At 39.5% G+C, this 25835-nt stretch overlaps 1 protein-coding gene across 1 annotated transcript in view; it reads left to right on the top strand.

The window, feature by feature from the left end:
- The first annotated feature begins 5590 nt into the window (after positions 1-5590).
- SHISAL1 (shisa like 1) overlaps positions 5591-25835 on the top strand; it is a 188204-nt gene continuing 167959 nt past the window's right edge. The window contains exon 1 of the mRNA XM_069865136.1: positions 5591-5949. The gene's annotated coding sequence lies outside the window, so the exon portion shown is untranslated. The remainder of the gene's footprint in view (positions 5950-25835) is intronic.

Raw genomic sequence — 25835 nt, 5'->3', positions numbered from 1 at the left:
TTTGCTTTTATTATGACATCATCACAAAACCTTAAACAGAGTCCTGAAAGGTCTTATGGACAAAAACCAAGAGGGCAAGTGAAGGATGGATTTTATATGCCTTCCTATAAAAAATACTGTGACAGAAAAACCACCCCAATTTGCTCAAAGTCTGCCTAGGAACCTGTAAAGAATTAGAAAATCAACCTTGATTACCTAAGTCCCAATACAGTACCTGTATCAGGCCATTGCTATCAGCTGTTATTTAAGGTAAATTTCCTACAGGTTTATATAAACTGCTTCAAGGGGAGATAAATCCCTACACTATTCTTGACAGTTTTTCTCAAGTCATTGTAAAAGGTCTAGACCCTTTGGATATGGAAGGGTGGATTTACTGATCCCTTCAGGGTTTCAGGCTGAATGAGGTTTTGAAACTTGGTTTGAATACGAAGAGAAGTGATTTCCTGTCTGGTTCACTCAGTTCTGGCCATGAATAGAAATTATTTCCTTGGAAGAAAAAATAAAAGAGGAGTCTTGATGTAGTGATTTTCTCCCACTTTTCCACTAAATAGGAATAGTGTACAAAAGCATTTTAAGTAAGAACAGTTTTTTTCTTATTGCAAGCGGTAAAGACATTTCATTCTGAAACTCATTATTATTCTGTTTAATAAAAAGATCTTTTAAAAGGAGGTGACTGTCTCCAAGTGTCCTCCATAAAAATAAGTTTTTCCCCTTTTTTGTCTTTCCTGACCATCTTGAATTGCGTGGTCTGTGATGGAAAAAAAAATTAACATTCAACTTATCTATGTATTCTCAGTGAAAATTATGTAACCCAGTTTGCATATTGCTCCAGGAAGTGTTAAAATTCTGGGTTATTGGGAAAGAGGATTTAATCCTACTGTAGTTAAAAGCCAAACTACATTTAACAAGTCTAACATAACAGGTTCCCTTCTACTAGCTATCTCAACCTTGCCATCAAGCAACATCTTTAACATTTTATTTCTTTCTAAGTGTTGGTGGCAAAAGTTGGAGAGTTGATAGGCTTCTTAGAAGAAATAGCAGGAGTAATGACAGTCTTGTGTTGTGTTAGATCAAGGCAAAACCAGTGGCATATGAGTCTTGTTCTACTTAGTACTGAAAAGCTCCAGAGTACAAGCTCTGATTTTGCTGTGTGATATGAGTAAAATGACCAAAACTAGCTTTTTGTTAACAAAGTTAATTAATTCATCTGGATTTTTGTTTGGAGAACCCTTCTCTAGTCTTAATTTCTATGTAGAGCAGGCAACGGACTTTTTTCTAAGGGAAAATTTTGACTTGGATATGTAATTCAGAAGTAAATTTTTTTAGTATTGCTCTTATTTTAATTCCTCACAGTTACAAATATTAGAGGAAGAACTGCTGAAGTAGACCCTTGAAGTGGCTTTTTAACATCATACTCAAAAGTGCAACTTCCACTAACCCAGACATAAAAATGTATTCCTGATGAGGAAAGCAATTACAGTGTTTTATGACATAAATATTCACTTGTCAGGCAAAGTTTTACTCACCAGATTTGAACTATATAGATAAGAGATCTGCACATAGAAGCAAATGTTTAATTTAATTTTTTTTAGTGTTCCCAATGAAAGTATTTCCCAACAGCCTTTTCATTCCTCCTTTTGTTCATATCATTTTCTTCAAATGCTTTGGCCAGATGTAAGCTGCAGAGTGGTTAGGTTGAAAATAGTCTACACATTTTTTCATCAGCTTTATTCTATTTTCCAATTGTGCCTTTCAAAAATTCTAGCAGTGCTGAGATAAAATGAAACTACCAATTCTGTGATGCACCTTGCAGGTGGGAGGAACCGCTGAAACAAATGGGACCACACACTGTAAGATTATTGAGACTCCTCCACTTTCAGTTGGGAGCAGTTTCATTCATGTGTGTGTGTTCATTGATGCTTACCCTCTGCTTAGGCTTTCAAAATTATATCCTTTCCTCTTCCATGCTTAACATCAAGCAATTTCATAACATCTTCCCACTGCTTTGCTCCCTTCTTTTCCCCTGCCCACATATACACATTCATATTCCTCTTCAAACGGCATTTATACTGAAAAGAGTTCCAATGCAAATGACAATGGGAAAAGTTAATTTTAAGTCTAGTTTTATCTTAGTTTGGTGCATGGGATTGGTTAATTTAGTTTGCGATGGACTGCAGTGCAAAGCAACAGCTTCCCACAGGCAACCTGCAGGACCTATTACTGCAAGTGGCAGGTCTACAGAAACTACAGTGGCAGTTTCCCTAATGTAGGCTCTCACACAAAAAATACTGAATCAGTCAACCATAAAGCTACTCTCCTCTAGCAGAGCTGTAGAGCAGAAGTAGTACTGAATTTGTGTACTTTCATTTATTTCTTACAGCAAGGTGTATCTTGCTAGCAGGTCTTCCCTCTTTTAACTGGTTTTTGTTTTGAATTTTGTTTTTTACAGGTATTATTCTATCTCATGTGAAAGACTTTTGGGTATGTCTTTGAACTTCATGAGGTTTCTTCTACCGCTGCAGCCTTTTGAGGTCCCTTTGAAAAACAACAGCCTTACCTGCACTGCATGAATCACACAACCAGTTACACCTCATCTTTGAACTCACTGATGATGCCTTCCATCCCAATGGTCAAGACATCAATGAAAATGTCGAACTGCATCAACCCCAGTATTGAACCCTGAGGAACACCAATGGTAACTAACTGGCTTCAAGTGCAACTATGAACCGTTGATCATTACACTATCAGTCCAGCCAGATTTTACGCATCTTGTAGTCCATCCATCCAATCCAGTTTGGCTACAAGGCTGTTACGGGAGGCAACATTGGAGACTTGCTGAATTCAAGACCACTTATATCTTACTACTCTTCTCTGGTTTAGAGATAGTCATTTCATCACACGTTGAGCAGCTGTGATTTCCTCTTACTAAATCCACATTGGCTATTCCAGATCACTGCCTTATTCTTTAAATGCCTGAATTGAAAATATTCCCAGGGAATGAAATGAAACTGATTGGTCTGTAGAATCTTGGAGCCTCCTTCTTGCCATGTTTAAATAGAGACATCATTTGTCTGTCTTCAGTCACTGCAAACATCACTCAAGTACCATGGCTTTTGAGAGATGATAAGAGTGGCTTTACAACTATGTTAACCAGATTTAGATGCATCTCTTCTGCTCCCATTGATCTGAGTACATCCAGCTGAGTAAGTGGTTCCTAATTTCTTCCTTTTCTACTGTAGGTAGAAATTCTACCACTAGCCTTTGTCATTCTCATTCCTCACTGGTTTCAGCTTCAGTCCAACTGTGCCTTCTCTAGCTGTATCTTTGCCTGCCCAGGCAGTGTTATACTATGCCTCCCAGGTAGCCTGTCTCATCTTCCATATATTCTTTTGTATTTGAGTAAATCAGGAGTTCCCTATTAAGCCAAGCTGTCCTTCTGGCTTGTTTGCTCACTCTTTAGCACACTGGAACAGACAGCTCCTGTGAATTGTAGAGTTTGTCCTTGAAGATCAGTCAGATCTCCTTGGCCCTTTTGCCTTCCAAAGCAATGCTTCACAGGATCACACCCACCTTTATAAACAAAAGTTTATTCTCCTGAAAGCCAAGGTCTTTGCTCCTTGACTGCCTCACTCCCCAATGGTTTTAAACTGCAAGTCGTGATCATTGTAGTCACGACTACCACTGCCAGAACATCCCCAATAGGTTCTTTAGTCATGAGTAGAAGGTGCAGCAGCGCGCCACCTCTAGCTGCCTGTCCATCATTTGCAGCATAAACTTTCCCAGACATGTTCCACAAATCTCCTGGATTATTTACATCTTACTATATTGCCCTTTCCATGAGTATTATGTAGTTGAATTTTCTCATGAGAGACAAGGCCTGTGTTATGACACTTCTTCCTTTTGTTCCAACGAGGTTTTGACTGGAGGGGTTGGGGGGGGTCAGTATGAGACCTCCGCCATAGCTTCGCCTTGTGGCATCCTCTCTAATTTTGGTCCATAACCTCCTAGCCCCCTGCCACTAATCCTGTAGCAAAGATCTATGTATTGAGAATTTAAGCTGAACACAACTCCTTGTCTTCCTAACCTGTTCTTCCTAAAGAGTCTGTATCCAGGGCTTCTTATGAGCTATCCCATCTGTTTCATATTATTCCAGTTGCATCTTATCATTGCAGGTTCATACAGATCTGCCTCATCCTCCGTTTCATGTGCTGCATAATCATGTACAGGCATTTCACATGTCTCTCTGGTTTCATCACTTTTGCAGGAAAAGTGAGAACTTCCCTTGTTATGCTGTTGGGTGGGTACCATGCCCATTTCCTCAGTTTTCGTCTGTAGTTTTTGATCTTCATCCACCAGTAAACTGTGCTGAAAACCTTCTTTACTACTTCTAGCAAACCTGTTGAAGACATGCTTGTCCCACTTCATTAAGTAGATCTAATCTCTCTCCAGCCAGTCTTGCTACTTAAAGAGCACCTCTTGGGTTTTAGAAGCCAAACCCTGCCGGTGTGCAAGGAGAACAGCTCCTGGTCCCCACGCACTTCTCTTCTGCCCTCAGACATATAAAATGCTGTAAAGATAAATTCTGGCCTTTGAGACGTTTGGCAATGAAAAACATAATGTATCTCTTGGCAAGGTAGTCCAATGTCTAACTTTCTTTACTGTAACTAAAATTAAAGGAAAATGACACCATATTTATGCTCTATTTTTTTATGAATAAATCTAGTTTCAACTTCTTCCAACGGGAAGCTTCTTCAGGAAAACTTTATCTGCTAAATTAAAGAAATACAGGAGAGATTCTGTAGTTAAAAGCTCAGATCAGACTTTCAGATGCAAAGAAACATTGGGTCTAATCATCCTGAAAATAGCAGAGTGAACTAGGAATTACAGTGTGAAGGTAGGATAAAAATAAGTTATGCTCCAGAACCACCTGTTTAGACTTTTAAAAGCAGGCATCTTTATGACTGCCTCTTACGTGTTTAGGTTCATTATGTGCACTCTTACATGAAGCATACTTACAGTTTATGCTTAAAATGTTTCTTTGTTTTGTATGCTCAGGAGATGCTCTTCTGTTTTCAGAATTCCTGATTGGATGGATTATAAAAATATCCATGAGCTGATGAGCTCTGATCCATTTTTTTTGTTTTAAAAAGTAAGCAAACCTCATACTTATCTATATTGGTATTTAAAATTGCACATAGTTTTAGACAATCCATGGGCTGCTGAGTGGTTTCGCTGTGATGTACAGGCTTTCCCTTAGAGACATCACGTTCTGCTTCCTGTGACCCCTTATGGTATGCATGTTAAAGTTGCCTTTTCTATCCTTCTTAGTGTTATAAACATGATATCTTATCTTTTCCCATCAGCAAGATGGAAAAGAAGCCTGCAACTCCCCCACACTTCCACCTCCGTATTCACAACTGGGCTCAGAGCTGTGTGAAGAAAAAAATGACAGGCTGTAATTCTGAAATTTAAAATCTTCATAAATCTCTCCTGCAATTCCTGTGTAGAAAGGGATCATGTGCTAACTATAAATCCAGAGAACCTAAGAAGACAGTCAGGGAGCACATGGTTAGGAAAAGAAAAAGCCTGCAAATTGATATTGTGATGGCAGGTTATCAAATGCTTTCTGTGAGTTAACCCTGCATTGAAGACTTAATCAGATTTTGAGTCAGAGTGGTGATTTAGGTGACTTGGAGACAGGTGGCTTTAAAGAACATCTTGACATTTTGCTTTTGTCAGGGTGAGGACAAAGAAAGACTTTACTTTGGACAGTGTTATGGTACTGATATATAGGAAATCTGCTCTCGGATGAAGTGATGCTCATTCAGATCTACAGTTCATCTGAGTATATGTGAAGCTTGGAACAAGTTGATCAGTAGGCAGCCACTTTGAAATCCATCATTATTTGTTTCTCAGACACATCAGTGGTAACAACTGACTTGCTAACAAGTAATGTTATTTATAGTCCTTCTTGTAACTATAAAAAATTGCCTATCATCAATTTTGGTCTTAGTTAAGGTACTTATATTGCTCTCTTAAATACTTGGCAACTCATTTTCCCTTACAGTTCATCAGCAATATTTAAATGTGTAGTGCTCTAGCTAATGCTTGCCACCGAAGAGAAGTCTTTTGACAGAATTTTGGAATTTGCATTAAAACAGAATATTTTTTGAGTTATTATTCTAGGGTTTTTTTCTTGGAAGCTTTAATATATGCCAAAAAAAAGAAACTTGTAATAGCTGTAATGAAAAATTGCTGGTGTTATGTTAGAGATTTAATGGTTTTTTTTATCTGACTAGCAAATTAGTCTAGATTTCTCTGTCAGGAAGCCAATGGCATGGTCTCAAATGACAAAGATTTTTTTTCTGAAAAGACAGCAATTGCTATTCCTCATGTTTTCTCCTGTAGTGTGTGGGAAACCTCGGCTGCTCCAAGGGATCTGAATGCAGGCTTAACGTTGGCCATGAGCAGATCTTTGATGTATCCTTGATGAAGCTGCAAAGTGCCAAGAAGAGCTGAGTAAACAAGATGAGGAAGTTCTTAGTGCGAACTCTCAGTTCTAGGTGAGGTGAGGAGGGGGTTTAGCAGAACAACCACATTAAAGTTCCAGAGGGCAAACTTCAGACTGTTCAGAAGGCTGGTAAGGCTGGTTGATAAAGTCCCATGAGAGACAGTCCTTAAGCGCAAGGGAGCCTACAAGGGCTGGGTACTCTTCAAGAAAGAAATCCTAGCAGCTCAGGACCAAGCCATTCCCATGTTCTGGAAAAGGAGCTGGCAGGGAATAACACCAGTTTGGTTGAGCAGGGAGATATGGGTGGACATCAAAAAGAAGAGGAATGCCTATGAACTTTGGAAGGAGGGAGAAGCATCTTGGGTGGACTACAGGGAGGAAGTGAAATCGTGCAGAGGCAAAATCAGGAGAGCTAAAGCCCAACTAGAGCTCAGATTGGCCAAGACAGTGAAAGATAACAGAAAACCTTTCTATAAATACATTAACAATAAAAGGAGGACCAAGGAGAATATTCAGTCCCTATTGGATGCAAAGGGAACAAATGTGACAGGGGATGAGGACAAAGCTGAGGTACTTAATGCTTACTTTGCCTCAGTCTTTAATAGTAAGGAAAGTTGTTCCCTATATGGACATCCCCAGGAGTTAGAGGAACAGAACAAAGCTCCCGTGTTCCAAGAGGAGGAGGTTAGAGACTTGCTTGCCCAATTAGACACTCACAAGTCTATGCGGCTGGATGGAATCCACCCAAGGGTGTTGAGGGACAGTACGTACTTTGGGTATACACTTAACCTCACATTCTTCTCTGGATTCTAGAGTGCTTTTAGGGAATTTAAGTAGATATGGAACTGGGTAGCAGAAAGGAGTTCCATGTCATTTAATATGTATTCATACAGGAAATATATATTATGTGGAACTTCAGATTTGAATGTCCTTCAGAACAAAAGGGCTTTTTCATAGTTCAGGAATGGGAAAAGGTAGGGGAATCCGCCTGAGTCTCTTCCAAAGTGACCTGAACTTAAACATAGCTGTCCTAACTAGATTTAAGTAGAATAGTTGACAATTAGAGTTGCTAACAAGTTGTTCCCTCTGTGTACATGCTCAGGAGGTAGAGGAGGAGAATGAGGCTCCCATGATCCAAGAGGAGGTGGTTAGAGACTTGCTTGCCCAGCTAGACACCCACAAGTCTATGGGGCCAGATGGGATCCATCCAAGAATATTGAAGGAGCTGCCAGGTGTGCTTGCCAACCCCCTTTCCATCATATTCCAACAGTCCAGCCTGACTGGGGAAGTTCAGTTGACTGGAGGCTGGCTGATGTTGTGCCCATCTACAAGAAGGGTCGCAGGGAGGATCCAGGGAACTACAGGCCTGTCAGTCTGACCTCAGTGCCAGGGAAAGTCATGGAGCAGGTGATCTTGAGTGCTATCATGAAGCACATGCAAGAGAATCAAGTATTCAAGATCCACATGTGTTCGTGAAAGGCAGGTCTTGCCAAACTAACCTGATCGCCTTCTATGACAAAGTGACTCGACTACTAGATGAGGGAAAGGCTGTGGATGTAGTCTTCTTGGACTTCAGTAAAGACTTTGACAATGTTTCTCACAGCATTCTCTTGAGGAAGCTGGTTGCCTCTGGCCTGGACAGGCACACGCTCTCCTGGGTGGGAAACTGGTTGGATGGCCAGGCCCAGAGGGTGGTGGTAGATTGAGTTAATTGCAGCTGGAGGCTGGTCAGAGATGGTGTCCCCCAGGGCTCAGTGCAGGGTCCAGCCCTGTTCAATGTCTTTATCAATGACCTGGATGAAGGCATTGAATGCACCCCAAGCGAGTTTGCAGACAACACTAAGCTGGGAGAAAGTGTTGATCTGCTTGAGGGTAGAGAGGCTCTCCAAAGGAATCTGAACTGGCTGGACTTATGGGCTGAGACCAATGGCATGAGGTTTAACAAGGCCACATGTCAGGTCCTGCACTTGGGGCATAACACCACTGTGCAGTGCTACTATGGGAAGAGTGGCTAGAAAGCTGCCTGGAGGAGAAAGACCTGGGGGTGTTGATTGACAGCCAACTGAACATGAGCCAGCAGTGTGCCCAAGTGGCCAAGAAGACCAATGACATCTTGGCTTGTATCGATCCAGCAGATTGAGGGAGGTTATTAGTTGATAGGAATGGCTGAACTCGATGATCCTGGAAGTCTTTTCCAACCTAGTGATTCTGTGATTTAAGGCAAAAACTGTATTTTTGATCCAAATTGCCTTGTGAAAGAGCAGATAATTTTTTCAAAGTACTTAGGGTATCCAAGATTATTCCTCTGCTTAGGGTGCAAATGTGCTATGCTTTTTCTCTGCTGAAATTCTGCCTGAATTGATGATGGCCAAAATAATTTGCAAATGGGTTCTTCTAACTCAGATTTTAACTGCCTGGCTCTGAAGATGAATAAGTGAAATATCATTATTCTGAGAGCTACATTATCAAGCCAGCTCACAAAATGTATTCATTTCACCTTCTGTTACTTCATGGCATATAAAGTTAAGGCATGACCACCGTGAAAGTGTCTTCAGGTTTTGGGCTCCAGCCAATCCAGAATATGGGATGCATGAATCAGGTAGTCCCTGTGAGGTTGTGAAGGATCAGCTAAATATGAAATCTTTATATCATATTCCTCCTGTGAACCCTGTTAGTATGTATGTTATGGTAGGGCATGAGCCGAGGTTGAAGTATGCTAGTACTGGAGCCGAAGAACTGAAAAAATTCTAGCTTGTCCATCTCAGAGGTCTGCAAGAAGAATGACGTTGAATCCAGTCGGCAAAATTCAACAACTTCTGAATTGCAGTTTTTGTTCAACATTTCAGCCATGGGACTCTCCTTCCTCTTGGAAAAACTTTACTTTCTGTGTCTGTATATCTAGTACTTTTCCTCGGTAAGTAACATGCTTAAACAATGTAAAGCGTGTTGAAATACTGCAGGAACACCAGCAGTATCTTCTCCATGACTTTTCACCATACAAGCTCAGCAGATTGAATTGTGCCGGTTGCGAGGGTGTTGTTTCCTTCTGCTCATCCTCTGAGTCAGTAGCAGACAGGTCTGGCCAGGACTGGTGTGTGTGGCTGCAGTAGTGGAAGACAAACTACCCAGGTCTTTACTGGGGAGTCCAAGAAAGCAGGTTATTAAGTCATCTATTTAATGCTGCAGTAAGTGTTTAGTTGATGACATGTAAGTTGTCTCCATATGAAAAATTTATTTATTATGATTTAGAAGATACTTCCTCTTTCTTTGTGGGTGTCAGCCCACCTTTTTTGCGTGTAGATGAAGTAATCTGGTAATTTATCCTGAAAGAAAATTTTGTCTTGTACAGCTCTAGCCGTGCAGAAAATGCTATTCTTGACTCAGGATGCTATTGAGATTGAATCCTTTCTTGTGCTTAATGATGGTATATTTCTTATCAATGGGTGATAATGTCATACTCCTCTTCTGCAGTCAGTGCAATTAAACGTTTAAACATTGAAGCCACAACTGACCAAAAATAGTTCAGAAGTGCAGGCAACTGAGTTAAAAAGTGTTGATCTAAGAATGCACCTGCAAAGTTGAGGCAGGGAAGAGAAGAGTATCCAGCGTTTTCCAGTTAGCTCTGGGACTGGAAGCCAGACATGTCACTTCAGGCCTTGCAAGTGAGAAGTTCATCAGCCAACTATAAAGTCACTCCCATTAACAATGGATCAGGCTGGGAGAGATGCTTCAGGGTGAGTGGACAAATATTCCCTAATCATAAGAAGAAGACTAGAGTATTTACCAGGTTTTAGGGAAATCTGCTTGATGGACACCGGTAGCTTTCTAAGGCTTTCTAAGGGAAGCGTATTGTCCATGTTCTCTAGAGCAATGTACTCATGGTTACAGAAATCTTTTAAATTCAGTTGTGCATGTGACTGTAGTATACATAAATGATTTGACTGCCACTTATCTCCATGAATTTTTCTAGAAGTACATGATACTGTACTGAGGGAGGATGTGAGAATTATTGATATGCATTGTTCATAGTTTCAGAAGCTTTATTGAAGAATCATACACCATTACACTAGTAGCTGCATGAGTAAAACACTAATAACCATTAGAGTTACTGCAGGAGGGGATTTCTTCCCTGCAGCTTTACATTTCGTTATACTGCAGTGAAGTATTTTAAAATTAGACGAGGTGTGACATTTTCATGGTGATACAACAGATGTTTTTGGAATAGATCTATAGCTGTTCCACATATAGTGATTTTTTTGTTACTGCTATTGTGTTCAATGTTGCTACCATTTTCAATTTAAAATAAGAGCATGTTAATAGTGCTACTGCCATAATTAATTTCTGGTTGCATGGGTCTTCTTCAGTGATTATCTAGATCTTGTGCTATTCTGAATTTCTATTGCTTTGCCAAATTTAATGATGTATTCATACAGTACAGGGGACTTGTCTTTTCAGTCTAGTGTTTGATCTGTTACTTTATCTGGTTTATAATTGGACTAATATCCTAGGAATTGTTCTATGAGCAAGGACACACGAAAGACTTCCATGGTCTTGGTCCAGACAATGTTGGACTAGAAGCTTAGGAAAAAAGTGTATAAAAATGTGTATAAAACCAATACTATGCATATTACAATATAAACATAAACAAAATATACATTTCATATACATACCATTTCTCTGAAATAAAACATGACTAAAACCATATGCTGAAAGAGCTGCACACTTCTATCAAAGGAAACCATGTACTACAGTAGCAACCAATTAAAACTTAGGGTCATGTTATCCTCAGAGAGAAAATGATGTTTTGAAAAGTTTTAAAGAATTTAATGCCCAGCAGGAAGAGCCCTTCAGAGAACATTCGAGGAGCTTGGAAGTCTAAACACAGATTTGTTGTGATCTTAACAGTATCATGGTGCTCTGCAGATGAGGAACTAAGGCATCTGAAGAGGATAAACTAATATACTTTGGGTATACATTTACCCCCACATTCTTCTCTGGATTCTAGAGTGCTTGTAGGGAATTTAAGTAGATATGGAACTGGGTTGCAGAAGGTAGTTCCATGTCATTAAGAGAATCAGGTGATCAGGCCCAGTCAACGGGGATTCATGAAAGGCAGGTCTAGCCAAACTAACGTGATTGCCTTCTATGACAAAGTGACTCGACTACTGGATGAGGGAAAGGCTGTGGATGTAGTCTTCTTGGACTTCAGCAAAGCCTTTGACAGTTTCTCACAGCACTCTGCTTTGGCAGCTGTCAGCCTCTGGACTGGACAGGCGCACACTCTCCTGGGTGGAAAACTGGTTGGATGGCCGGGCCCAGAGAGTGGTGGTAAATGGAGTTAAATCCAGCTGGAGGGCAGTGACAAGTGGGGTTCCCCAGGGCTCAGTGCTGGGTCCAGCCCTGTTCAATGTCTTTATCAATGACCTGGATGAAAGCATTGAGTGCACCCTTAGCAAGTTTGCAGACGATATTAAACTGGGTAGAAGTGTGGATCTGCTGGAGGGTAGGGAGGCTCTGCAAAAGGATCTTAACAGCCTGCACCGCTGGGCTGAGACCAATGGCATGAGGTTTAACAAGGCCAAATGCCGGGTCCTGCACTTGGGGCACAACAACCCTACACAGTGCTACAGACTAGGAGAAATCTGTCTAGAAAGCTGCCTGGAGGAGAAGGGCCTGGGGGTGTTGGTTGACATCCGACTGAATATCAGCCAGCAGTGTGCCCAGGTGGCCAAGAAGGCCAATGGCATCTTGGCTTGGATCAGAAACAGTGTGACCAGCAGGTCCAGGGAGGTTATTCTCCCTCTGTACTCAGCACTGGTGAGACTGCGCCTCGAGTACTGTGTTCAGTTCTGGGCCCCTCACCACAAGAAGGATGTTGAGGCTCTGGAACGAGTCCAGAGAAGAGTGACAAAGCTGTTGAAGGGGCTGGAGGACAGGCCTTATGAGGAGCGGCTGAGAGAGCTGGGGTTGGTTAACCTGGAGAAGAGGAGGCTGAGGGGAGACCTCATTGTTCTCTACAGCTACCTGAAAGGAGGTTGTAGAGAGGACAGAGCTGACCACTTCTTCCAAGTGTCAGGGAACAGGACAAGAGGAAATGGCCTCAAGCTGCACCAGGGGAGGTTCAGGCTTGACATCAGGAAAAACTATTTCACAGGAAGGGTGATTGGGCACTGGAACAGGCTGCCCGGGGAGGTGTTTGAGTCACCTTCCCTGAAGGTGTTTGAAGGATGGGTTGATGAGGTGCTGATGCGCATGGTTTGGTGATTGATGGGAATGGTTGGACATGATGATTCAGTGGTCCCTTTCCAACCTAGCGATTCTATGATTATGTGATTCTAAGGTGCTAGGAAGCACAAGGGATTTGGCATACATTCTCAAATTGACTCCTTTCTTCGTCTCGTCTCACTGAGTTTCTAAATTTAGATTCTGAGATACATACTCGAAAACAGAAATAAATATTAAGAGTTGTTTTTCACAATATTTGCGTATGAATTTCTCATTAATTTTCCTATTCAGTGTCACTCTGTGCCACTAAACAGAAGCCATCTCTTAGGTACTGGTGTATAGAATTTGAGCTATGCATATAATCGGTCTAAATTTTTATTTACTGAAGAAAAATGTTATGTGAAATGAACACTAAGTTTTGCAGAAGCACTTAGAAAATGCTGGATTCTTCACTACATAAAAAAAAGTATTTTGAATATTGCTAATATATGTGGAAGCTTTGAGAAATCAACACAAGCTGATGAACAGAGCTCTGCTTCAGATTTGTACCCTTATAGGCTTAGTTGAAAGCAAACATTTTTCGGAAGCAAAGAAACTGCAGACCCCATTTGTTTAGCCCTGGGATTTCGTAAGAGCTACTGGAAATTAAAAGGAGCCTGAGTGCCTTGATCCACTGAGAAAGGGAGCTCAGAGGGATATGGGGAGCTGAGAATGTTTTCAGCTTTCAGGTACCACCCATGTAAGAAAAATAATAGATAGCAGGGGAATTAAGCATCCTATATAAAGGAGGGAGCTGGATGGGAGATGTACACTTACGGGAAGTGACTGAACAGCAGTGTAGCATAGACATGTAAAATGGTTACCAGAGCAATAATATGAAAGATTAAATATAGAAAAATTATTAGATTAATGTACTGGAAACTAGCTGCAGATGACGTGATCTTCTCTGGACATATTGTTCTCTGCTCTTGTATCATCCCCATGGTACTAGACACTTAACTGGCAGATGAGTCACTGTGTCTTTGTGCTGCAGCTTGTTTCTTCATTAAATAAATGCATTTTTTTCCACACTTGGAGTGATGCTGGTAAGGATAGAACCCTAAAGTGGTTTCAAGATATTCTAACATTCACAGATCCTCTAAAGCTTAGGTTTTAATTGCAGAGCTGCAGACAAATTTAACACATTCTATAGCAACAAAAGTGTCTAACTGCAGTAATCCTAGTCTATGATAAATTATTTTATATTCTTGGTACCTAAGATGATGAAGAGGCTGGTTAAATTTGTTAGGACAGCATAATACCTTTGACTTCATTTACACTTACTCCACAGTGGGGCTGAAAATATTTGCTGGCTGGGAATCAGCTTGCTTTGTTTCCAGGGCAGCATTCTGTATGTTTCAAGGTTAACCTATTTCTTTATCTGGTATGGGGTATTATGCTTCGAATTTAACTGTGCTGTGAGCTACAAGAAGCGAAGTAAAATGATTCTAAGTGAAATCTGAATATATGACATGCAGCCACAATACAGCTTCTCCCATAACATATTGAATGGTGGAACAATAGGAGGAAACATTAGAATTTCATCCAGCATGTTATTGTAGAACTCACACACCAACTTCAAATGTTATGTACACTTGATTTTGTGGTCAGTGGCTTTGTGACTAAGCAGTCATTACAATCTTATCAAGTCTGCTCTTTCCATGTCAGTCTACAAATCCTGCATTGTTGTCTTAATGTCTACTTTCCTTGGAAGTAATCATCAAAAACATTTTTATTAGATCTAAGCAAAACAGTAGTTGTTCTCCTAATGATCCCATAAATATTATAACAAATATTATTTTGTAGGTGTGTTCAGCAAAGAACGGAACCTACTAGCTGTAAATAACTAAGGACATTTAGAGAATTTGAGCTTATTTAAATTCCAGATTACTTTGTAATCTAAAAGTTCATACTGTCTGACCACTTGCAAATATAGCCATTCAGCATGAAAACAAAGCCTCAGGAGTCTCTGGTTAGAGTTGCCTGAAGATATGCTGTAAGAACTATTACATGTAAAGTACTTTGCTATTTGCAACATACAAGTTACATGGTAGATAATATATTTTATAGAGGCGGATTAAGTAACAAAAACTTCAAAGTCGGTATTAATAAGTGCTATTAATAACTAAATATGTCCAGTGGAAATGTTACAATAGAGTAGTTATGGTCCCACCACTTAAAAGGAGGTAAGCAGTCTTTGCTGTACTTGACATTTTATAAGACCTTGCTCCTATATAATGGTCCTAATTTATACTTTCTATTGTGTCATAACGCTGTAAATGGGCCTTCCTAAAAAATGGGCCAGGCAAGTGATTTTTCAGAAGTCCAAATGATATTCCTTCTTACTGGAAGGAAAGAAACACAGATGGATTTTTTTCAGAAAAGATTTCTCCCCAGAACTTGCTGGTGGTATTATCAAATCTCACGGTGACAAATCTCAGCTTTCTTGGCATTTTGATGCTGTCATTGGGGCAGAAGATAGGAGTGCCAGTGATACATCTCTAAATGCAGAGCAATTACGACAACAATTATTTTCGTTAATCTCAGCCATGTTTGTTTTTAATTTGGTAATAATATTGTAACCTAATTCTTACAAAGGTCTAGAATGTCTTTAAAAGTTGCAGACAAAATCAGAAAATGAAGGGAATTTCTACAGTTTTCTTAAGCTATCTTTAACAGAGATCTGTAGCTGGCCTTGTATACCTGGTTTCCATTTAAAACAACTGCAACATGGAAGTAACTGAATGGGACTGCACGGAGACTCTTCCCTTTTAAATTTAAGAAAGCTATTGCATTGTGTTTCTCTTGAACTTTTAGATACTGTGTGAAAGCACAGTGACTGCAAATGAAGCTGTCTAAAGCATATGACCTTTACAATACAAAAGAGACTATCTTCCTAGTCTTCCTTCCCTTTCTGCTTGGAAGTTAAGTGTTTACCAGTTTTTCATTTCCCGATTCTTTCAATTGAAACTGAAATTGAACTAAAACCCTTAAATTCCTAATATTGTCCCATGTTGCAAACACTTATAGGAAAAAATAGCAGCAATATGACAGTGCTGATAATGTCACTTTTAATGTCACTTTTTTTCTGCCTTTTATCAGAGACTGAGTAATAGTAATAAAACAAATGTCACATGTAAGCATAGAGCACTTAGTTCAAATTGCTTTGCACTGTGGTCCCTCTTGCTACTCACATGAGGAATTTCCTTTGTTGCCAGCAATATCAGGTGCTGCTTTGATTTCTCCTCTTTCCTAGAGGTGAAGGAATCAGCCAAAGGGTAATGGTCTGCACAGGCTCCATATGCTACCAGGTGGGGTTGAAATTTGTGCACCAAACTTGTGACTATTAACATTGAGTTAGAAATGATGTGAGAAATGGGAAACGTGTTAGTATATGTGAAACACCTTTTTTCCTTCCCTTGCCTAAAAACCAGCCTTGATTAAGCTGGAATGGCTGGCTCAGCTCCATGAAGGTGCTAGAGTACCTCAAAGAGATTATTTGTTTCTCCTGACTTCTCTGATCTCCCCTGTGCTTTTGTTTAGGTATTGGGTTTAGAAGTCTGATATTAGCCTTAAATGTCCCTCCACTAGTTGGAGGTAGGTATTACATGATAACTACATTTCATTTTACTGTCCCCTCTGAATCTGAGGGTAACAAAGAATTTCTTTTTCAGTGTCTACAGAAAAGCTGTAAAAAATACATGAAAAAAACCTCAAAGCAAACACAGAAAAAAACCCCATAGACACAGTTTAGCTGTTAGGATGTTACACTCCTGAAATACTTAAAGTTAAGTTCAGATATCCAAACACTAAGGTGAATTATTAGACAGCTGTGGCCAAAATGTCTTTATATCTAATGCTAAAGTAGAAATGCCTTATTGTTGAAAGGGGAAATGTCTTATTGTTGAATGGGGAACTATCCATTTTTCTAGACCTAGTGCTAAGACTTCTAAGATTCCTTAAAAATGTTACTAGATACTTAGATTTTCAGTTGCCTCTAGATTTTTAAAAGATGTTTTGTGTAATAATACTGAAGTCATTCATATTTCAAATCACTGCTTTTCATTTTAGTCTACTGTTACTGTTTTAAAGCCTTTCTGAAACTACTTGTCTTTTAAGATTTCTTGCTGATTCTGGGTTGATTCTGGGTTGATTCTCTGATTCTCTGAATAAGATACTTACATGATGTTCTTACCTAAATACACTGTGTCCTTAACGTACACATATGGTAACAGATCATTTTGGTTCTGGTGTTTCATGCTACACGCTACATATAAATTATTGAAAGAAATACGTTCCAGCTTCAGACCAAATACTGAATGGGGCAAGAAGAATTGAAAATGACTTCTTTCTCCTTGACATAGTGGCCAGACATTTGTGGAGGAGAACTTGGAGATTACATGGTGAAGCCTGTTAGCAAGCAAGACAAGGCAGTACAGATACCTTCAAACTGCTGCATTCTCCAGCTGGCAGAACGTTAGAAATGCCTGTTCACAACTGAAAAACAGCCTGTAAAAATTTCAGTAGCTGTTACCTTACTAATATTTGCCAGTAATGAACTTTCACAGAAAAAGTAGGTAGGAATGGATATCCAGGTATGATATTGCCCTCTTGAGTGAATAGTGCTACATTTTATGACCCCATTAAAGATAATAATCACAGAGGTATTGGAATATAAGCCTAACTGCTTCCTGGAAGAAAAAAAAAAGTTTCTTTGCATTTAACTGTGTTGCATATCTGCTTCATACATGCTTTTGAGAGCAAGTTAAAGGGTTTTTTTTATCTGGGAAGAAACCTCTCAGTATAATACATTTAAGATCTTTCTCCCACTTCCAATGCAACATGAGCTCTTTTCCCCCATTGCTTTAATTTGTTTTTTTATAAATATTGCTTTTTCCCTCTATGCTTTTATTTGCATATAGTAACACTATTCACATTTCAGTTCTTAGGAGTTTTATTGCTGTATGCCTTACCTATATGGCCATGCTTCCAGAAAGGTGGCTCTTCATATTCTCATCAAAACCAATATTAGCATAAGAGTTGACACTTTTACTATTAATATTTAGCTTGGTTTACTTGACTAGGAGGTCCAATGTGGAACAATAGTGTGATAAAAAGCATGAAAAGTTCAGTAGTTAATTCATTAAGCTCTTGAATAATTCATTGCAGATAAATCCTTTAAACTCCCACTTATGTTGCTTATAATAATGAGGAGTTCATTCCCAAGACCTCTGCTACTTGCATCCAATATGAAGTAGAAGTAGGAAAAGCTTGGTGAAGAATCATGTTTTATCTGTAAAATAATTTCACTCACTGCAAATTTTTTTCTTATCTTTCATTCTCTTTTCACACATTTTAGTACTAGCTCCTTAAGAATCATTGCTACTTTCATCATCCCACGTGGCTATGTTACTGAAAAAAAGACATTTAACTGCAGGATATTCACAATATATAATTAGAAAAAGCAGTAGTATATTAAATGCCTTTCCCACACTCTCAATATTTTCCTTCAACAAGCTCTTCTAAAATAATACAAACATAAATGTCCTGCTCTAGGAAACACAGGATTTTTGTTCCTGCAGAGATCATAAATAAGCACCTAGTATATTTCTCAAGTAAAATTCTCCTTCAACTAAGGACTTCCCCCACTCAATGAATGGGGAGTACAATATGGCCCTCAAGTATAGAGCACTCCAGGACTTCAAGGAAACTAGCGGTCCCTCCTCCCTGGTGCTGCTTCCAACTCTGAGTAGGGTGTAAATAGAAAATTTTATTTGTAGATCCCAGGAGTTCCTACTGGAGTGGAGCAACCCTTCAACATTCTTAGTAGAGGTGACAGGACAGATGAAGCTTCTGTGAGATAAAACTGGACAAATGGTTTTAGCAAATTAAAAAATTGCTGAAAATTGTGATTTTTATTCATCCTGTAATGTGTTACAAGCTTTTAACTGTACTTTACAAAATATTAAGGTGAGAAATGCTGGAGAAAGAAAACTGTTAATCCATTTCTGCTTCATAGACTACAGCTTGTGTGTTTTACTAAGCAGTATTAGACCCCTGCTTAAAGAGCTTGTATTATTGATTTCCCAGGAAGAAGTGCCTTAATAACGAATAAATCTTATCTTTAAAATTAAAGATAAGATTGCTCATCTTGTAACTTGATAGTTGCAGAATAATGGAGAGTAAAAGGGACTTCAGGAAGTCTGTAGTCCAAACTCCTGCTCAAAATAAGGTCAGCACTGAGGCTACAACTATTTGAGGCTTTATCCAGTCAGATCTTGAAAGTGTCTAAGAACAGAAAACTACACAGCCAAATATTTGTCTGAATAATTACATTCGCCTGGGCAGGGACTGAAACTTGGGTCTCTCACTTATGGTTGGGACTTAATTGTTGGGCTAGAAGTTATCCTAATGCTCTCTGGGTAATATTTACAGGCATTTATCTTATATAGTGAAATAGTTCTGAAAAGAGGGAATAAGTTCGAGCACTCCTCTGCAGGACAGATATAAATACAGATCCTGGCCCTGAATTGAGTAATCAGTCAGAAACAGCAAGGGAGTGCCAGGTGGAAGAATGCATCCTCCAACAACTGCTATCATTTCCTCTGCTCTTGAAAGTATTCACAGGCATCAGTCTAAGTGGAACACTACATTGCATGAAACCAATCCTCCATTGTGGCCCAGGAAGAAGTAAAAGATTTCAGCACTGCTGCAAATGAATCTGACAAATGTGGATTGTGTTTGGCAGACTGCAAATAAACAGTAATAGTCAGGGGAACTGGAGCTAGAGTTCCAGTGTTTTGCAATGATAAGTTGCCTTCAGGAGATTTCTGCCTGTTCTAAGGGCAGGAATAGAGGCATGTTAGGTAGCAGAGATACACAGACACAGCAGTAGATGGAATCATTGCCAGTGGATTCATACTGTAAATTAATTCAGGGTAATAGTTGGCTCACACACAGTTCATGAAGGAAGTCATCCTATTCAGTGAACAGTGAACTATAAATGCGAGCCAAGATACTGGGAGTTGGTTTGCTGGTGCCACTTACATACTGCTTACACAGTAGGTAATTGATTCAATATTAGTTAAATAACAGATACTGTAATTTTGTAATTTTTACAGGCTATTCTTCACTTGTGAATAGGCATTACACCAGGATTATCCAATGTCAATGTCCCTACAGAGAACATTGCTCTTGATCTTCGAAGTATGCTATCTGATTAACTGATGGTTTACTGTATAAATATAGCATGCTTACTAAGGAAAAAAGTTATGTAGATGAAATTTGTCACAGAGTTCTAAAACTTTATGCTATCAGAGATGGTTTATTTGATTTGATTTCTGCTTTAAATGGGATTCTATGTGAAGCAAACATTGCTTCCAGACTCATTCAACCCCCTGCAGGGCTACGTTTCATAATTTCTTGCACCTTACACACCCCTATGACATTTAAAAGGCTAAATACTTCTCTTAAATAGTTAATGCCATTACAGTTTGAATTTTCTGTTGATATAGTTAAACAAGATGTCAAACATCCTTGTGACAAATCATTTGTCTCAGTTCACAACTGAAGGCTGTTGTGATCATCTGTGTGTGTATATGCCAGACACCATGCTTCATGTTCTTAAACAGTTTTCTCAAAGTAAGCAAGATATAGGAACGGTTGAACCCAATCAGATTAACTTAATCTACTTTAACATCCCCCCTCTCTGATACTGGAAAGAGTAAGGTTGAATTGAATCCTGCTTGCTAGTCGTTTACTGGTTTGATCTGAATAATCAATAATGCAAGATTATGAAATAATGAACAATTTCAGGTAATGAAATTGCTCAGTCAGAGACTGAGTTCAGAGCCCTAAACTATGATTTGGTTTTGATGCAGACTACCTCTAACAGGGTTTGTTGCTCTAGACAACCCAAAGATGCTTTCCTTCTACCTCCTGGAAGTACCCATACAATTTTGGAACATTTCTCTAGTGTAGTGACCTATTTAGCCAATGCAGTCTTTGCGCCTGAGACTGCATTGTATTGAAATACTACCACTGTTACCCGGCCCTTGGTTCTAGATCTAGCTGGTTCTGTATGAAAAATGAGACCTGGGTTAGCTGTGTGGGAAGGCTCAGCCTGCTGTCAAATGACAGCCATATAATGGTTTGGAATCCTCTCATCTGTGGTGCTTTGCACTGAACTTTAGGAGGTAATTCTTGGAGAGGGCACTGTGCTTGGTTTGGGTGAGCGTCTTTCAGCAGCTGCCTTTCCCTGCCCAAGAGTACATTGCTTCTCTTGGTTTTTCAGCAGTGATGCAGGACGTCCCCAAAGGGACTCTGCAAAGATTTGCAAATGCCAGCTCAGGGCCACTATTATCTATGGGCAGCTATGATTCTATACATGTACACTATAGACAGCAGAGGGAGGGAAATTAAAAGGGAATTGACTAGGCTCTACTAGACTGTTTGACTTTATTAGATACTTGTACAGTGTCATTAGTACGTTAGACGTGACTTAATGTGTCATATTTGATTCTATGTTTTACCCTTGCATGATAGCCATTACAAATCATCACGAGACAATTTATGGCCACCTACCAGAAAACAAATTTGACTAGAGTTTGCCATAAAGTAGTGTGGGCAATGACAGATAAAGCAGACTTAATGGTTTGGTTATTCATACGCAAAATGACCTATGAAAAGCAGCCGTAAAAAGCAGTAGATGTTCTAAAATAATGTGAGGCTTCGGGCAATGTGACTCACCATAACTGGCAGTCAGAACATGCTGGTTTATAGGATCCTTGCATATATTCTTGGATGAGGCTGGGAGGCTGCAGAGACCTCCACCGTTTGAGGACAGAGTATTTTGTGATCTCATCTCAGAGGAGAGAATAAATGAAGGGGACATGTCCTCTCTGCTGTCCAGAAGCTCAACCATGCCACAAGTTAACTGTAGGGAAAGGGGGACCTAGTAGCACTCATATTTTATTTAGTCCCCATTTATTTTTCTTATGTGTCGCTCCTTGGATCTCCCTGGCACACCAACTCTCCGTTGTGCTCCAAATAACTCTCAAGCGGATGAGCCACTTTAGAGAGCTATTTGAAGGAATTAGCCTTGTGCAGCCAAGCTGGGGCTAGTCCCTGTCTCCCTTTTAACCCCTGAGCTGGATGCTTCAGTGTCTTCAGAAGAGCAGAAAGTGCAGAAAAGACACTTCCTGAGAAATATGGTGCTAATTATTGGAAATAGCTTCACCTGCTATAGTAAAAAAGTTGTATTTTAATGTAACTTGATTGAAATGAGTAATAAGCTCTTCTCTAGGTAGCTTGTGCATTTCCATCCTAAAGTTCAGTCTTTAATATGAGATTTTACTTGTGCAATGTGTTGCTTTCATGTGTTTTTTTTTGTTGTTGTTGTTTGGAAGAGCCATCTGCATTTCACTCAGTAGGTTTAAAGCAGTACTATTTTTGTGCAGTGTTCTGTAAAGTGTTGTACAAATGCCATAGAGGAAGATGTCCCAGTTTTAAGAAGCCTTTGTAACCTTGAGGAGAACTACCCAATAATTTTCATGGCAAGTCATTGTTGTGACTTTCATTTATCACCAAGTAGCAGAAATAGATGCTATGTGCTCATACATCAAATGGAAGCTACTTTGTTTCCCTTGACCTTTGTCCTAACATTTTGCTTTATGTAGTTCTCTGGCTGCTGATGTTTTACAGGAAGGATGAAAAATGTGAATTGAATGTAACCAGTTCAGATAGTTAACGGAAAATGTTAAGGGAGTGGCTCCCAGGGAATGTGAACTCCTTATTAATCTATGAAAACTGCAGTGAATACTGTCAAAACTGCCAAAAATAAATTGTTCCATAGTTTGTCTGCATGAAAAAGTATGTTACTTCTAGGCTTGCAAGCCAATTAAAAAAAATAATTGTATTATCTGAATACAGTCTTTACAATAAAAAACTGGTATGAAACAAGGAACAGGGGTCAATGGGCTCACCTATTTTTTTCATTTAAAGGCAATATTAGCATCTGTATCAGAATCTATAACAGAATACATATATCCAAAATTTAATCTGCTATTAACAGCAAGTTATATGTAGGTCTCTAATTATAACTGTAGCATTATTTAAAACTCTAGGAAAATAAAACCATAGGTAAGACAGCAATTTACAGTCATTTTGGCATCCCACCTGTGAGAATCCTTTCAGCAAGAAAGTGGTAACAAAACCAGTTTACAAGTATATCTAGGTCTCTTCTTGGACAAGTCACAGGATGTATTGGAGCAAGTCAAAGGATTTATTGGAGCATGTTTTCAACTTCTGGATGTATACTTCCTAGTAGCTCCTTAATCTCAAATTTCAGAGGCTGGCCTGTGTTTGTAAGTAACAGTATCTGAGGAATCTTTCCCTTCCCAACTAAACTCTCAGAAAAATGGCTCTGGCTCGTAAATAACATGTAGTCACCTGTCCAGCCTTCCTGAAAGCACTTTTTCTACGTAAATATTTTAATAGTGTTTGGAAAAATGAGAAAATACGATACAGCGTAACTTGAGAATCAGTCTTTCAACTACACTTTCAAATGGAGAATGAGATTGTGGTCTGAATTATGCTGGCGTAAGCTGAGTGTAAGTAATGAAGTTCTGAGGGAATTGGCCGATGTAGTCTCCAAGCCACTTGCCATGATATTTGAAAAGTCGTGATAGTAAGATGAAGTCCCCGGTGACTGGAAAAAGGGTAACATTTTTTAAAGAATAGAAAGGACGACCCTGGAAACTACTGACCTGTCAGCCTCACCTCTGTGCCTGAGAAGGTCATGGAACAGAGCCACCTGGAAACTATGCTACAGCACATGAAGAACAGGGAGGTGATTCAAGACAACCAGCACCGCTTCAGGAAGGGCAAGTCCTGCCTCACCAACCTAGTGGCCTTCTATGAGAGAGTGACGATGTAAGTCGACAAGGGAAGACCAATGGAAGTCATCTACCTGGACTTCTCTGAGGCCTTTGACACGGTCCTCCACAACATCTTTCTTTCTAAATTGGAGACTTATGGATTTGATAGATGGACGATTCAGTGGATAAGAAATTGGTTGGATGGTTCCACCCAGAGGGTAGTGCCCACATGGAGATCAGTGATGAGTGTTGTCCCTCAGGGATCTGTTCTGGGAGTGGCGTTGTTTAATATCTCCATAAATGGCATATGGGATTAAGTGCAACCTCAGCAATTTTGCAGGTGACACTAAACTGAGAGGTGAGGTTGACACTCCTAAGGAACAGGACACCATCCAGACAGACCTCGACAAGCTGGAGAAGTGGGCTTGTGAAAACCTCATGAGGTTCAAGAAGGCAAAGTGCAAGGTCCTGCACCAGGGTCAGGGCAACCCTCAGTATCAATACAGGCTGAAAGGTGATGTGATTGAAAGCAGCTCTGTGGAGAAAGACCTGGGCCTGAGCTGGCAATATGCACTTGCAGCCCAGAAGGCAAATGGTGTCCTGGGCTGCATCAAAAGAAGCATTGCGAGCAGTACAAGGGAAGTGATTCTGCCCTCTAGTGACTCTAGTCTGATGAGACCATATCCAGAATACTGCGTCCTGCTCTGGAGCCTCCAGTACATGAAAGACATGGACTTGTTGGAGTGGGTCCAGAGAAAGGCCACGAAAGTGATCAAAGGCCTGGAACACCTCTCCTGTGACAAGAAGCTGAGAGAGTTGGGGTTGTTCAGCTTGGAGAAGAGAAGACTCTGAGAAGATATTTTGGTCTTTTAATACTGAAAAAGGGCCTGTAAGGAAGATGAGGGAAAACCTTTCATTAGAGCCTGTAGCAGTAGGACAGAGTAGTGGTTTTAAATCAAAGAGAAGTTTAGAGTAGATATTCAAAATACCTTTTCTTTGCTGAGGGTGGTGAAACAATGGAAGACATTGCCCTGGGTGGTAGATGCCTCATCCCTGGAAACATTCAAGGTCTGGATAGAATTCTGAACAATCTGATCTAGTTGAAGATATCCCTGCTCACTGCAGGGGGATTGGACTAGATGATCTTCATGGTCCCTCCAACCCAAACCATTCTATGGTTCTATGATTTTAACTCTTCCTTTTCCATCAGTACAGGTATTTATAGGGAATTATATTTCCTTTCTTCAGAAAATATTTGCATTACTGTTAGATAGGCTTTCACGTTCCTATTCTTTTTCTGTCTTACGTGACATGTAAAACCAGCATCTTTTTAATTTAAAGCAGTAAGGGGAAAACAAGATGACATTAAAAAACCCTGTGTGGAATGTCTCTGGGGTCTTGTAACTGAAAGAGGAAATCTTGCTTTTCCAGTGAACTTATCTTAGCTAAAACTATGATGATCGTTTTTCTATAGAATGGCTTTAGAGTTTATAAACAACACTCAAGTAAAGAAGAAATACTTACTCTTCACTATTTGTTCTGATACATCCCATAAAATGCAATATTCATTTAATTCAATACTGCTATGTGTGGATAAAATTTAAATTTCAAATTTAAATACAGCTGTTGTCATCTTAATTTAAATTCATTGGTAGGAAGCTCAGTTTAATGGTAGTTGAGTAAAAAAAAGACAATGTATCCTCTATACTCATAAATCACCCCAACATTCAATTTATTCAAAACACTGAAATAGGCACTCATCTGGGGCATTGGAGAAGAAGAAATTACATCGCTTTTATCAATAGCTTTTTGAGTATGCAAATTCATAGTCAAATATACAGGGTTTTGAAAAAACAGATTGGTTTAGAAATTAAAAAATAATTTTAAAAAGCCTCATTTAGGTAGTGAACAAGTCTGTCTCAATTTCTACCTCTCAAGCTTTTATATAAATCAAATTATTCTGGCACCTAGTGAAGAAAATTTCAAATTACCCAATCTAAAACTAGAAGTGTAACTACGCTTTGGTTTCAAATGTTAACTTTTTGAAATTAAGGGATATTATCAGTGCATATCAATGTGGGAATGAATGCCTTAGCATTTGTTATTGACATTTCAGTGCTGTCTGTCCATGACCTTTTGCAAAATGAACAAATAGCCTTCAGCTTTAATTAAATTGTTAAACT

The sequence above is a fragment of the Phaenicophaeus curvirostris genome, chromosome 1 (assembly GCF_032191515.1).
Source record: "Phaenicophaeus curvirostris isolate KB17595 chromosome 1, BPBGC_Pcur_1.0, whole genome shotgun sequence".
Taxonomy (NCBI): Eukaryota; Metazoa; Chordata; class Aves; order Cuculiformes; family Cuculidae; genus Phaenicophaeus; species Phaenicophaeus curvirostris.
Note: the sequence above shows the minus strand (reverse complement) of the source record. Positions and strands in the feature narration are given on the sequence as shown.